We start from the raw sequence: 6,000 nt of genomic DNA on the forward strand, positions 1-6,000 counted from the left end.
AAGGGTGCTAAAAGCATCAGCCACACAGTATCTAACTGCAACATTCCCTTGAAATAACCCAGGATGTAAAACGCATGGGTGACATATGAAAAATGCCATTCAATAATGTGTGATTCAAACCCAACCTCCTGTCCCTTTCCCTTCTTATTTTTTGCCTTAGTTGGAGTTACTATTGCTGTGATAAAACACCATGACCAAAAGCAACATGGAGAGGAAAGGACTTAGTTTGCTCACACTTTCTTATAACAGTTCGTCACCAAAAGCAGTGAGGGCAGGAACTCAAGTAGGATAGGAACCGGAAGGCGGGAGCTGATGCAGCGGCCATTGAGGTGCTGCCTCCTGGCTTGTGCCGAGTCGCTTACTCAGACTTCTTTCTTCTAGAACCCAGTGCCAACAGCCAACAGCTAGGCCCTCCCCCATCAACCACTAAGAAAACACCCTACAGTCTTGCCTATAACAGGACCTTTAGAGGTATTTTCTTAGTTGACGTTCTCTTCTGACTTTAGCTTGTGTCAGGTTGACATGAGCCTATCCAGTATACTCTCCATGTCGGATCAGTCACAGCCTCAACGATGCAAAGTAGAATATTCAAAACAGCAACAGTTGGAAAAATAAGCTTTTGTTTTGTTTTGTTTTGTTTTGTTTTGTTTTGTTTTGTTTTGTTTTTAAACAGTGTTTCTCTGTGTAACCCTGGCTGTCTCTGGACCAAACTGTCCTCCAACTCAGAGACTCACTTCTGTTGGTTATCTAACCAGCTTGAAAAAAAAACACACATTTATTTTCCCTTTTGCCAACACCATCAACAGATATTATTCAATTAGAATTAAGTATAAGCTGGCCTGGTGGTGCACACCATGGTGCTGGTGTGACCCAGCATCTATTCAGACTGAGGAGAAGGGAGGATGCAAGTTTGAAGTTGGTGTGGACTGAATAGCTAGGGTCTGTCTTTAAAACAAATCTGAAGGGACAGAGAAATAGGAAGAGGAGGGAGGGGACATGTGGCTTCACGGTGGCACTAAGATCTCAGGTGTAGTCCACTTTGCTGTTCACCTTTCTCATCCAAGTTACAGCAAGCAGAAAATAGGAGAACATAGAAGGGAACTCTGTCTTGCTTTAAAGATTTTTACAGAAGCTAAACATGGCATTTCACAGGCATTTTCTTATTGGAAAGGAAGAGGAGGCACAGGCAGATAGTACATGAAGAGATTCTAAATGTTCTCAGTGTGTCATGATAGATGATGCTGTTCTTGGGTTGGTAACATGTTCTCAGTGTGTCATGGTAGATGATGCTGTTCTTGGGTTGGTAACATGTTCTCAGTGTGTCATGATAGATGATGCTGTTCTTGGGTTGGTAACATGTTCTCAGTGTGTCATGATAGATGATGCTGTTCTTGGGTTGGTAGCATGTTCTCAGTGTGTCATGATAGATGATGCTGTTCTTGGGTTGGTAACATGTTCTCAGTGTGTCATGATAGATGATGCTATTCTTGGCTTGGTAACATGTTCTCAGTGTGTCATGATAGATGATGCTGTTCTTGGGTTGGTAACATGTTCTCAGTGTGTCATGATAGATGATGCTGTTCTTGGGTTGGTAACATGTTCTCAGTGTGTCATGGTAGATGATGCTGTTCTTGGGTTGGTAACATGTTCTCAGTGTATCATGATAGATGATGCTGTTCTTGGGTTGGTAACATGTTCTCAGTGTGTCATGGTAGATGATGCTGTTCTTGGGTTGGTAACATGTTCTCAGTGTATCATGATAGATGATGCTGTTCTTGGGTTGGTAACATGTTCTCAGTGTGTCATGATAGATGATGCTGTTCTTGGGTTGGTAACATGTTCTCAGTGTGTCATGATAGATGATGCTGTTCTTGGGTTGGTAACATGTTCTCAGTGTGTCATGATAGATGATGCTGTTCTTGGGTTGGTAACATGGCTCAGCAGGTAAAGGCACCTGCCACCAAGCCTAAAATCCTGAGTGTGATCACCAGTATCTACATGGTAGAAAGAGAAGGCCTACTCTCAAGTTTCTCTATGACTGCCACTTTTGTGCTGTGGAACATATGCACACACACAACCCAAACAAACTGAAGGAAAAAAACTCAAGGAATGTTGCTTTCATATCAAATGACTTTGGAAGAACATGTAAATTCAGCCTCTCTCTCTCTCTCTCTCTCTCTCTCTCTCTCTCTCTCTCTCTCTCTCTCTCTCTCTCTCTCTCTCTGTGTGTGTGTGTGTGTGTGTGTAGATGTAACATAAGTATTTAAAAATAAACAAGAACACTAATGAGGAAAACAAACAAAAATAAGATATAATTATAGAAGTAGTTATAAAGTCATAAAGAAACTAATGAAGGTGACAGTTTCTACTACTAAAAGATTTTAGACATGTCCCATTTTGTTTTTTATAAACATCATTCTGTGTCTGAACTGAAGAATTACTAGCAAAGTAGCGATATGCCTCAACAATTAAGACTGCTTGCTCCTCTTCCAGAAGATCAAACTTCAGTTCCAAGAACCCACATAAAGAGGTTCACAACATACCCATATCTACAACTCCAGGAGATCTAACATCCTTTTCTGACTTCCTCAGGAAATCTACATGTATGCATGCATGCACACACACAAATAAAATGTCACTATCCTAATATTTGATGAAACAGAATTAAAACCAAGATTAATCACCAAAAATTAAAATTTCACTTCATAATTATTAAGAGAACAATCCATTAAGAGAGCACTACAACTTTAATCACCAATCACAGGTGATTACATTCAATTTTAGAAAATTAGTATTACTTGGTATAAAGACATTAATCTCATAACAATAGAAACTGAGGAAATTCAAAAAATCATCAGATCCTATTACAAAAGCTTATACTCAACACAACTGGAGAATCTGGAGGAAATGGGCAATTTCCTAGACAGATACCAAATACCAAAATTAAATCAGGACCAAATAGAACATCTAAACAGTCCCATAACCCCTAAAGAAATAGAAGGGGTCACAGAAAGCCTTCCAACCAAAAAAAGCACAGGACCAGATGGCTTCCGTGCAGAATTCTATCAGACCTTCAAAAAAGACCTAACACCAATACTCTTCAAACTATCCCACAAAATAGAAACAGAAGGAACACTACCCAATTCCTTCTATGAAGCCACAATTACGCTGATACAAAACCACACAAAGATCCAACAAAGAGAACTTCAGACCAATTTCCCTTATGAACATCAATGCAAAAATACTCAATAAAATTCTTGCCAACCGAATTCAAGAACACATCAAAATGTTCATCCACCATGATCAAGTAGGCTTTATTCCAGGGATGCAGGGTTGGTTCAATATATGGAAATCCATCAACACAATCCACTACATAAACAAACTCAAAGAAAAAAACCACATGGTCATTTCATTGGATGCTGAAAAAGCATTTGACAAAATTCAGCATCCTTTCATGCTTAAAGTCTTGGAAAGAACAGGAATTCAAGGCCCATACCTAAACATAGTAAAAGCAATATACAGCAAACCGGTAGCCAGCATCAAACTAAATGGAGAGAAACTTGAAGCAATCCCACTAAAATCAGGGACTAGACAGGGCTGCCCACTTTCTCCTTATCTTTTCAATATTGTACTTGAGGTACTAGCTCGGGCAATTAGACAACATAAAGAGGTCAAAGGGATACAAATTGGAAAGGAAGAAGTCAAACTATCATTATTTGCAGATGATATGATAGTCTACCTAAGTGACCCAAAAAACTCCACTAGAGAACTCCTACAGCTGATAAACAACTTCAGCAAAGTTGCTGGTTATAAAATCAACTCAAGCAAATCAGTAGACTTTCTATACTCAAAGGAAACTCTGGGGGAATCAGTATCCCTGACCTCAAGCAATACTACAGAGCAATAGTGTTAAAAACTGCATGGTATTGGCACAGTGACAGACAAGTGGACCAATGGAATAGAATTGAAGATCCAGAAATGAATCCACACACCTATGGTCACTTGATATTTGACAAAGGAGCCAAAAACATCCAGTGGAAAAAAGATAGCCTTTTCAACAAATGGTGCTGGATCAATTGGAGGTCAGCATGCAGAAGAATGCGAATTGATCCATTCTTATCTCCATGTACTAAACTTCACTCCAAGTGAATCAAGGACCTCCATGTAAAACCAGACACACTGAAACTAATAGAAAAGAAACTGGGGAAGACCCTTGAGGACATGGGCACAGGGGAAAAGTTCCTGAACAGATCACCAATGACTTATGCTTTAAGATCAAGAATTGACAAATCGGACCTCATAAAATTACAAAGTTTCTGTAAGGCAAAGGACACCATTAAAAGGACAAAACGGCAACCATCAAATTGGGAAAGGATATTCACCAACCCCACATCTGATAGAGGGCTAATATCCAATATATACAAAGAACTCAAGAAGTTAGACCCCAGGGAACCAAATAACCCTATTAAAAATGGGGTACAGATCTTAACAAAGAATTTTCACCTGAAGAAATTCGGATAGCCGAGAGGCACCTTAAGAAGTGCTCAACATCATTAGTCATTAGGGAAATGCAGATCAAAACAACACTGAGATTTCACCTTACACCAGTCAGAATGGCTAAGGTCAAAAACTCAGGAGACAGCAGGTGTTGGCGAGGATGTGGAGAAAGAGGAACACTCCTCCACTGCTGGTGGGGCTGTAAGATGGTACAACCACTGTGGAAATCAGTCTGGAGGTTCCTCAGAAAACTGGACATGAGACTTCCAGAGGACCCTGCTATACCTCTCCTGGGCATATACCCAAAGGATTCCCTGGCATGCAATAAAGACACATACTCCATTATGTTCATAGCAGCCTTATTTATAATAGCCAGAAGCTGGAAAGAACCCAGATGCCCCTCAAAGGAGGAATGGATTCAGAAAATGTGGTATATTTACACAATGGAATACTACTCAGCAATTAGAAACTATGAATTCACAAAATTTTTAGGCAAATGGTTTGATCTGGAAAATATCATCCTAAGTGAGGTAACCCAAACACAAAAGAATACACATGGAATGCAATCTCTGATAAGTGGATATTAGTTAGCCCAGAAGCCCTGAATACCCAAGGCACAAATTGCATAACAAATGACTCCCATGTAGAAGTATGGAGAGGGTCCTGATCCTGGAAAGGATTGATCTAGCATGGGAAGGGAATATAAGGACAGAGAAAAAGGAGGGAGGTGATTGGAGAAGGGATGGAGAGAAGAAGGTTTATGGGACATATGGGGAGGGGGGATCCGGGAAAGGGGAAATCATTTGGAATGTAAACAAAGAATATAGAAAATAAAAAATATTTAAAAAAAAAAACCTGCATGGTATTGGTACAGTGACAGGCAGGTGGATCAATGGAACAGGATTGAAGATCCAGAAATGAACCCACACACCTATGGCCACTTGATCCTCGACAAAGGGGCAGAAAACATCCAATGGAAAAAAGATAGCCTTTTCAACAAATGATGCTGGTTCAACTGGAGGTCAGCATGCAGAAGAATGGGAATTGATCCATCCTTGTCTCCTTGTACTAAGCTCAACTCCAAATGGATCAAGGACCTCCACATAAAGCCAGACTCTCTGAAGCTAATAGAAAAGAAACTGGGAAGACCCTTGAGGACATTGGTACAGGAGGAAAGTTCCTGAACAGAACACCAATAGTTTATGCTCTAAGATCAAGAATTGACAAATGGGACCTCATAAAATTACAGTTTCTGTAAGGCAAAGGACACCATCAAAAGGGCAAATTGGCAACCAACAAATTGGGAAAAGATCTTCACCAACCCTACATCAGATAAAGGGCTAATATCCAATATATAAAGAACTCAAGAAGTTAGACTCCAGAAAACCAAATAACCTTATTAAAAAACGGGGTACAGGGCGGCGGCGGCGGTAGCAGTAGCTGGTCCAGCTGAAGGGCCATCAGCGGTGGAACCAAGGCGACACAGGGTCCAGTTAGGCCCTG

Source organism: Apodemus sylvaticus, chromosome 1, assembly GCF_947179515.1.
Source record: "Apodemus sylvaticus chromosome 1, mApoSyl1.1, whole genome shotgun sequence".
Taxonomy (NCBI): Eukaryota; Metazoa; Chordata; class Mammalia; order Rodentia; family Muridae; genus Apodemus; species Apodemus sylvaticus.